The sequence below is a fragment of the Scardinius erythrophthalmus genome (genome assembly GCF_964197995.2).
Source record: "Scardinius erythrophthalmus genome assembly, chromosome: 7".
Classification (NCBI taxonomy): Eukaryota; Metazoa; Chordata; class Actinopteri; order Cypriniformes; family Leuciscidae; genus Scardinius; species Scardinius erythrophthalmus.
Window position 1 is genome coordinate 5,838,817 of NC_138227.1, and position 10,291 is coordinate 5,849,107.

General features: G+C 43.6%; 1 long non-coding RNA gene across 1 annotated transcript; it reads right to left on the reverse strand.

Annotated features, from left to right (window-relative positions):
- Positions 1-923: 923 nt before the first annotated feature.
- Positions 924-4,520, reverse strand: LOC308693197. The gene is made up of 3 exons (XR_014030425.1): positions 4,270-4,520; positions 3,696-3,801; positions 924-2,224 (listed from the first exon to the last, which is right to left on the reverse strand). It is a non-coding gene; the product is annotated as an uncharacterized lncRNA (long non-coding RNA).
- Positions 4,521-10,291: the final 5,771 nt, after the last annotated feature.

The following is a 10,291-nucleotide window of genomic DNA, read 5'->3' on the forward strand; positions in this document are numbered from 1 at the left end:
AGTTGATCATGGACGTGAATTTTATTTATGTCTGTATCAACAAGACAATCTTAGGGACTTTCACACTAATGTCAATAGACCCCCTTTCATTCAAAGTCAGTCAAGACAGAACCACGCTGCTGAAAGAAAGTGGGTCGAAGTCAACTCGCGAATAAACTACCCAATTAAGTACACATTGTGTGCCTTGGTCAACAATGGTTTTTTGGACATTGATGACCCCTTTTGGAAGCACTGTGTTTCAGCCATTGCTTCAAAATGCTGCATGGTTGGGCTACATAATTTCATCCCTGCCTGGAATGCACATACAATCCCATCCAAGGGCATACCCGATGCTCTTTTTGCAGCCCATCTCAGGACCGCTCGAATACCACATCAGTTCCTTCCACCTGCTGAGGAACTTGCAGCTGAATACATTAGTAATGGAGGAACTCTGACTTATCCTGCGTCCTTTGGACGAGACCCCCTCGATGGTCACCCTGACCTTCAGGAGCAGAGGGAAACATTGCTGTTGTCAACCTGTAGTTGTGATGAAATGTTTTACGATTGTCTTTTAGGTCACAGTGGCCTATTCTGGGAGGGTTTGGAGACATATGCAAACATTACACATAGACTGGAGCAATAGGCTAGTGTGGTGTTATGTTGTTGTTCAAATTAAACAAAGTAGTAGCCTAGTACATTATTGAGAGTATTAAGATTTCCGCTCCACTATATCAGAGGGAAACATTTTTTTTGTTTTTACTTCACTATTTTTGTCTGACATCGTTACTGGTTACGTTTCAAATTGTAATTTCTTATTAAAGTCTCATTAAAAGTTGTCAGTTTTTTTTCTAGTTACTAGAAGAGGTTCTAGTAAAGGACAGCAACGCTACAATCATGCAAGATTATGAGATGCATTGCTGTATAACTCTGTATCTAATGGTAATAAAACACAACTTACACATTAATGCTGAAGAATTATTAATCCATAAAACAAACAATGCTGACAACAAACAGTTTTCGCAGAATACTTTAACCCCTGGTTTCACAGACAAGGCTTAAACTGGTCCTGGACTAAAATGCATGTTTGAGCCGTTTTAACTGACAGCAATTTACAATAAGTCATACTAATATACAATATGTCACTGTCATTGTTTTGTCACAAGATACACACTAAAAATGGGGTCAGGGTCACACGTAACTGGTATTAATGACATAAGTACATTTGCAAGTTGAACTGGTTTATTTTGTGAACCATTGTAACATTTGGTAAAGTCAGAATTCAGTTTCTTATAATGCCCCACAAGATGTACAATAATGGGGAAACACTCAAACCAGACTTTATTTCAAGTATCAGAGCTATTTTTGTTAAACTGTAACAGTGAAATGACCCTTAGCCAGCATATTCTGCTAGGAAAGCAAAAATGTGCTATGGTTCATATAACAAGTGTTTGTTGAAGAAAAGGGAGAGTGTCTCTCTTTAAACAGCCTATTCAAGAACAGGAACAGATACTGCTGTTAAGCAGTAATGGCGATTAAGACACTGCATATGGCACCGAGCTACACAGATAAACTCAGCTGGCTTTTTTGAACTTATGCCCCTATATACGCATACAAAAATGTGATTCAGAAAAAGAAAAAAATACTCAGTCAGATGCCATACTAACCCCTGAACACCATGCCCAAGATTCTTAGCAAAAAAAAAAAAAAAAGCAAGGTGCTAAAATAAAATAACAAATGTTTTCAACATTATTTCTGACCTTTTGAGCCAAACTGTCAGCCAGACCACATTTAAATCACTACATTTGTCAGTTTTGCCAGTACCTCACTCAGGCCTCTTAAAAACACCAGTTTGCCTGCGAACATATTTGCCTTGCATAAAAGGCAGCTGTCATTATCATTTAGATAGGTCTGGATACAGGTGCCACACCCTGCAACCTGCCCACAGCATGCCGTTATAACAAGCACAGAATTTGGGATGTTTGTGCATATCCTACATGCCAACGCATCTCGCAGAGAGGAAGCAATGGACAGTGACTTTGAGACTTGAGAAACTTTCTCCTTCACCTCTGCTAAGCCATCAATCTGTTGCACTACCTGTAAGACATTAGCCTTAATGTGGTTGACTGAAATGGTTAGCTCGTTAAATTTCTCATCGATGTTTTCAGCTAGTTTTGATGCAGAGTTTTTTATCTCAAGCTCAACGTCAAGCAGGCCATCTAGAACTTCATTTTCTTCGGGGTCCACTCTGAAAAAAAAGTGAAAAAGACATGTCCATTACTTCACAGACAATACTGCAGTCTATCTGAAACATTAACATTATCAAGATGTTAAGTAAAAAGCATCTTCCTTATTTCTATTATTACTCATTTTAAAATGTTACTTTAAAATGATACCACCATGAATAGATGCTTTATGTTATTGCATGTGGCCAATGCAAGCTATTAGGTTTATGGTCTTTGTTTTCAATCTGTTTTCCTTCAGTTGTTTTTGGTGTTAAACAAGTTTTTTTTTTTCCTGTTGGTGTTTGAAATGAAGCTGCTTTTAATTTTCATTGACTGATTGCATGAACCCATTATAGACTTACGAGCTATACATTTTTATATAATAAGAATTTGTTAGTGTTGTTGTCATTTGCATTATATTATTAGGCTTAACATTTTATGTTGACTATACAAAGAAAACAAAATGCTGACCAATGACGATGCCGTTTTCACAAATGTTCAAGCTATTGCTATGATGCTGAAGTAAAACTATGCCAGGCCAATTTTAATACTAGCTTAATAATAATATACAATGAGAAAACAACCCCAATATCATCTTGACTATCGACAAAGACATCAGTTATTGGCAATATCTCCAACTATAGTAAATACACTATACTATTGTCTATCAGTGCAACGCTAATCTGGTGTTAGAATTCTAAATATTAAACATTGCTTTGAAGGAAAGGAGGAAAGAAGGAAAGGTGGTAAGTAACAGTTGATCAGGGAGATCACAGCAGTTCATTACAGCTTTACTGTTACAGACTTGCAGGTAACCATTAGATACGATTTTTCTATACAGTGTATTGTTGCATGACTGCATACATTTAAGCATGTCACTTAACTTTGCCTGCTTTAAAGGCTTTGAGAAGCTTTCCTTTTATCACTGATAGTGTTAAATTAGTAAGTAATTGTAATTCCCATTCACTCATTGATCACTGTATTAGTGAGTTAAAACCAATCACATCATCCTTTGTCTGGTAAGTCACATAAGGCTCTGGCTCTGTTTTACACAGTTATCTAAACGCTCAGGTTAAATCTTAGATTCTCTTATCAGTTCTAAATCCAAATCTAACTGTGCATGCACATATATTCAAACACAACTATAGAACCAATTCTTAATGCGCATGTGAACGGCATCAGCGTTTCTCACAGGTTAGCGTTTAAATTCTATGTAGAGAAAATGGTGTCATCTTAGCAGCCCTTAATTTGTATCATTTATTTATCAGTCACACAGGGCTATTCTGGGACATTAGGTATACCTAACCTTACCAATCTAAAACATCATGCAAAGTCTGCCTCATGCTAAATACTGAAATGTTGGTACAGTGACAATACTAGCTGTGATGATGCAGTCAACATATAGTGAGTGGTGTTTACATGGTTATGCCTCTACTGCATAAAAGGTAATTTTGATTCCTGAAAATCTTTTTTTTTTTTTTTTTTTTTAATTGCCTTTTCTTTTTGGAGGTACTTTCAACTCTTCCCATCTTGAGCTTGGCCAGGTCTACTGTTCTGATGGCGTATACCTTCCGGCTTGATGTTTTCCAAAATTCCAAATCTAAAAATGCAACAAAATTATTAAATAATGCCCACATTATATTTCATGGTTTCTACTTAAATTTTCAAAACAGTTATAATTTTCAAATTTCTACAAAATTCACAAAACTGCACACACAATATGTGAGGAACACCTTAACTCTTGCACTATGTTCTTTGTTGGGCTTTTTCAGATATCGTGTTGCAGTGCACCCACTTACAACAGCCTAACACTAGAATACAGTACTTTAAATTTTTTTTTTTTAGTCTATGACCTTTGCACATACCACATTTTACATTGTGTACCAGAATATACAATAGTTTGCTTAAAATGATCATTTAAACAAATTGAAACATTTAACCAACACATCCCTTTTGCCTGCATGCAGTTAAAAAACAAACTTATGTACAACTAGGGTGACCACCACCATCATCCTCAGATAGACTCTTTGGGCAGTTGATAAACATGTGGACATCTGCAGTCAAATACCTTTGGTCTCTGATGTATCCGCAATTGCCAGCCCTTTGGCATCGCAGATACTGTAGCTGTCAGCGGAATTTAAATATTCCTGCACAGTTTGTCCCACTGCCTGCACACCCTGACCTTCGGATATTGTGACATGTACTGTAGCTGTGATAAAGAAAAAAAAGTTAATAATCTAGTTATGCAGTTACCAACCCTAGTCCTGGAGTACACTCAATACTGCACATTTGTTTTATGTTTCTCTGACAAACCCATCTGACTCTGAGGTCTTGGAGTTTCTACTAATGAGCTGATGAGTTGAATCAGGTGCATTTGATTAAAGTCCACCGGATCTTGCAACAGACTTCAGTGCTGTGACGCATTTCTGAGTGAAACGGAGTATTGAAAAGGGGTTACATTTTAACTCCTCTTTATCCATGGCTCATAGCAGACTGACGGTTGGAGTGGCGTGATTAAGGATATTCAAACTAGAAATTTGAGCTAGCAAAGTAAGTATGTTCCATTTTAAATTCATGAGGACTTTAAGGAGACATAAGCAGTGATTGGGGTACTCCAGGACCAGGGTTGGGAACCACTAATCCAGTTTAACATAAGCTACAGCATTTGAAGTACAATTTATGAACTAAAAGATCTGGCTAATTATACATACTGTATGGAGATATTTTCCCGCTGTCCTCAATGTCTGCTACATAAATTTGTTTTCTTGCTGATTTGGCCCTTCGGAGAGGGTTTTGAAACGTATTAGATGGGTGTGTAAAGGCAGGGGTCCCTTTTGGGCGACAGGATAATGGTGTTGAAGGGCCTGCAACTGGTGTCAAAACTTGTTCTTTGCTTGTCCCTGACACAGCAAATGATCCCCGGTCTCTAATGAGTGTGGTCTGAAACTGTCCAGAATGATCTGGAAAAAATGTTTCTCTGGTTATGTCGTCCTCTAAATAAAGACTGTCTGGCTCAACCTAAAGAGAAGGATACAATAAAGTTAGATTAGTGTCACTACTAAATGTCTATAATTCTACTAATATATATATATATATATATATATATATATATATATATATATATATATATATATATATATATATATATATATATATAAATACAGTTTCTGAATGTTATTTACACACTCAAGAATGTAGAAGTTATTTCATGATTAAGTAGCAGAACACGAAATCCAGAGGTAGGAGTTGGATCCAGATCCAACTCCTCCCAGCGGATCTCCTGTACTGCAGTGAGGAATGATCAAGTATATAGTTCAGTGGAAACGTAGGCCTAATTTTACCGTGATATGACGCAAAAAATTAAGATTCAACTTTAACAGGACAAACAGAAATAAATTTCATTTTAACAAAAATACTGCCCACGAATTTGAAGGCTGATATTGGCCTGCTGGTAATGAAGATAAAAGACTGCATTATAAGGAGAACTCTGCAAATGCTGCGTTTACACGCGAATTTTTTTAACCTTTTATGCGTTTTGGCCGTTCATTACACGAGTCACGACCACGAGGTTTTGGTGGCCTGAAAACGCAAGCTTTTGAAGTGCAAGGTTGAGAACGATGCCATTTCCACATCCATAAACAACAAAACGTAATTTTGTGAACGAGCATGTTCGCCGGATGTTTTTTTGACAAAGTGACATCGCCTACGTTATGGTGTAGCATGCATAATACAGCATTTTTTTTTTTGGTGGCATTTTCGTGTGAACGGGGATAGTTTTGACATGGCTGTTGTGTAACGTTAAACATACCCTTAGTTACAAAATAACGTTAGTTAATTTACTAACCCTCCAGTGAAGACTTTACGTTCCAATATAAACCGAATATAGGAAGCGCCCGCGCGATCACTTGCATATGCTGGCTAGTGGCTAACGCTAGCTTAATTATCAAGCTAACATTAATGAAAGTTAAAGACAAAAAAATGCACGAAAATATTAAAATCAACCAGTTAATCACCTTAAAAATACACTCCAATCGGTCCCTCGACAGATCTCGGGCTGACATTGTCAACCTTTTTGCCCCGTGGTATAGGCTGAACTGCGGCGGGTAAGGTCATCCATCTTTAACGTTAACTTTGCATGCAGTGGCACGCGGCACAGATTGCGTTGCGTAGCTTCTTCTTCTGTCAAGAGTCAGAAGGAGCACACATCGCCACTGTTCTGAGCTGTGGTTCTGAGCAGGTCTTCTCATGGGTCTTCTTCGTCATCTTCTTCTTCTGTCGATTTAGTGGCTGTTGGCAAACAAACTTATAGTGCATTTCTGCCACCTACTGAGATGGAGTGTACAGCATCAATGTGGAGCTATGATGTTGTAATGATGCTGGAGAAAGCAGGCGGAAGCGAGGATCTATTTGCAGGATTTAATAGAGAAACACATAGTACATATAATAAAGAACACGAAGGACAAAAGAAACAAAACCACGAGCAGGACCGAACTAGAAGCACCCATACATGTACAACAACTGACAAAGTAACAAGTGAAACACAAGGGCTATAAATACACAGGGACCAACAAGCTAAACAAGATAACAAGGGGGTGTGGCTAATGAGAAACACCTGGGGATACTAATAAACTAGAAAAACTACAAAGGACTACAAAACTCAGCACAAGACAGGAAATGACAAAAGAACACACACAACAAGTGGAACACAAGACAAGAATCATGACAGAGCCCCCCCTTTAAGGAGTGGATTCCAGACACTCCACAAAAAATAAATAAATAAATGTCAAGGAGGGTGGTGGAGCAGAGGTGGAACGGGGGAGGGATGGAGGGCCAGGTCCGTGGAATGGCAGAGGACCTGGAGACTGCGGCAAGATGGGAGGCCAGGGCAGAGCAGGCAGTGCAGGCGCCCAGGGCAGAGCAGGCGACCAGGGCGGAGCAGGCAGTGCAGGCGACCAGGGCGGAGACGAACCTTCAGGCGGCCAGGGCGGAGACGAACCTTCGGGCGGCCACGGCGGAGACGAACCTTCGGGCGGCCACGGCGGAGACGAACCTTCGGGCGGCCACGGCGGAGACGAACCTTCGGGCGGCCACGGCGGAGACGAACCTTCGGGCGGCCACGGCGGAGACGAACCTTCGGGCGGCCACGGCGGAGACCAACCTTCGGGCGGCCACGGCGGAGACCAACCTTCGGGCGGCCACGGCGGAGACGAACCTTCGGGCGGCCACGGCGGAGACGAACCTTCGGGCGGCCACGGCGGAGACGAACCTTCGGGCGGCCACGGCGGAGACGAACCTTCGGGCGGCCACGGCGGAGACGAACCTTCGGGCGGCCACGGCGGAGACGAACCTTCGGGCGGCCACGGCGGAGACGAACCTTCGGGCGGCCACGGCGGAGACGAACCTTCGGGCGGCCACGGCGGAGACGAACCTTCGGGCGGCCACGGCGGAGACGAACCTTCGGGCGGCCACGGCGGTGAGGACCCTTCGGGCGGCCACGGCGGTGAGGACCCTTCGGGCGGCCACGGCGGTGAGGACCCTTCAGGTGGCCATGGCAGTGAAGACCCTTCAGGTGGCCATGGCGGTGAAGACCCTTCGGGTGGCCATGGCGGAGCCCTTTGGCCCCCCCCCAAAAAATACTTGGGGAAAGTCCCGGGCTCTGAGCTGGATGGGACCAGCGGTGAAGAGGGCTTTGAGCGGTGCGAGACAATCGGCGAAGAGGGCTCTGAACTGGGCGGAACCAGCGGCGAACAGGGTTCTGAACTGGGCGGAACCAGCGGCGAAGAGGGCTCTGAACTGGGCGGAACCAGCGGCGAAGAGGGCTCTGAGCTGGGCAGGACCAGCGGCGAAGAAGGCTCTGAGCTGGGCAGGACCAGCGGCGAAGAAGGCTCTGAGCTGGGCAGGACCAGCGGCGAAGAAGGCTCTGAGCTGGGCAGGACCAGCGGCGAAGAAGGCTCTGAGCTGGGCAGGACCAGCGGCGAAGAAGGCTCTGAGCTGGGCAGGACCAGCGGCGAAGAAGGCTCTGAGCTGGGCAGGACCAGCGGCGAAGAAGGCTCTGAGCTGGGCAGGACCAGCGGCGAAGAAGGCTCTGAGCTGGGCAGGACCAGCGGCGAAGAAGGCTCTGAGCTGGGCAGGACCAGCGGCGAAGAAGGCTCTGAGCTGGGCAGGACCAGCGGCGAAGAAGGCTCTGAGCTGGGCAGGACCAGCGGCGAAGAAGGCTCTGAGCTGGGCAGGACCAGCGGCGAAGAAGGCTCTGAGCTGGGCAGGACCAGCGGCGAAGAGGGCTCTGAGCTGGGCAGGACCAGCGGCGAAGAAGGCTCTGAGCTGGGCAGGACCAGCGGCGAAGAAGGCTCTGAGCTGGGCAGGACCAGCGGCGAAGAAGGCTCTGAGCTGGGCAGGACCAGCGGCGAAGAGGGCTCTGAACTGGACGGGACCAGCGGTGAAGAGGGCTCTGAACTGGACGGGACCAGCGGTGAAGACTCTGTATTGGCAGAAGTGACGTGAACCGTCTCTGGATCGGCAGAAGCAACGTGAACAGTCTCTGGATCAGCAGAAGCGACGTGAACAGTCTCTGGATCAGCAGAAGCGACGTGAACAGTCTCTTGATCAGCAGAAGCGACGTGAACAGTCTCTTGATCAGCAGAAGCGACGTGAACAGTCTCTGGATCAGCAGAAGCGACGTGAACAGTCTCTGGATCAGCAGAAGCGACGTGAACAGTCTCTGGATCAACAGAAGCGACGTGAACAGTCTCTGGATCAGCAGAAGCGACGTGAGCAGTCTCTGGATCAGCAGAAGCGACGTGAACAGTCTCTGGATCAGCAGAAGCGACGTCCTCAGTCCCAGCTGACCTGACGGGTGCAGGTTCGGCTGGACTGGTGTGAAGTGCAGGCTCGGCGTGAAGTGTCTCCACCTCCCCTACAGTGAAGGAGGAACCACAAAACTGCAGGACAAAGTCAATGTACTGTACCAGGGTCCAGCTGGGGTCTTCCTCTGGCAAACTTAAGCTAATTTCCTGTTGTAGTCCACTCCAGAAACAGTCCTTTAGCATAGCATCGTCAGCAGGAACAAGGTGACTATAAAAAATTAACTCCTCCACATAATTCTCAATTCTGCGATCATACTGATAAATAGAACAAAGTTTGCTCAGTGGGTTCCCGATAAAACCTGCTAGATCCATAGTGGTCAGTTGTTCTGTAATGCTGCTGGAGAAAGCAGGCGGAAGCGAGGATCTATTTGCAGGATTTAATAGAGAAACACATAGTACATATAATAAAGAACACGAAGGACAAAAGAAACAAAACCACGAGCAGGACCGAACTAGAAGCACCCATACATGTACAACAACTGACAAAGTAACAAGTGAAACACAAGGGCTATAAATACACAGGGACCAACAAGCTAAACAAGATAACAAGGGGGTGTGGCTAATGAGAAACACCTGGGGATACTAATAAACTAGAAAAACTACAAAGGACTACAAAACTCAGCACAAGACAGGAAATGACAAAAGAACACACACAACAAGTGGAACACAAGACAAGAATCATGACAGATGTGGAGTAAAAAATCACAAAAAAGAAAGTAATTCTTAGGTCTGTTGCCTTTAAAAAGTATAGTAACATCTTTGAAGCTTCCACTAGTCATGAGCCTATCACCGAATTTCTTAATACATTCTTAATTGATAAACCATTTATATGACTTGATTTGATTTTCTAACTTTAACCTATCATTGTTATATCTGATGCACTGAAATAAAGCATGCATCACTGTCTCTGTGTGCACACATGTACTACAGAGGCCTGTATCATGTTTCCCAATTATGATTGAGTGTGGTATGTCCTATACAGATACAAGAAAATACTGTATATCGTCCCTTCTATTTCCACACACCGTTTTCTTTGTAATACAAGCTTGCCAGGCTACCTCTTTCCTCCATATCCCACATTTCTTGCCACATTCCTTTTATTGCTCTTTTTATTAAACCTTTGATTTCAAATTTGCTTAATGTAATATTAAGGCTTACTGGACTTTTAACCTTTTGTTTCTCGCTCTTTACCCCCCTATTTCTTTCATAAATCCTTCTCTTTCTTAA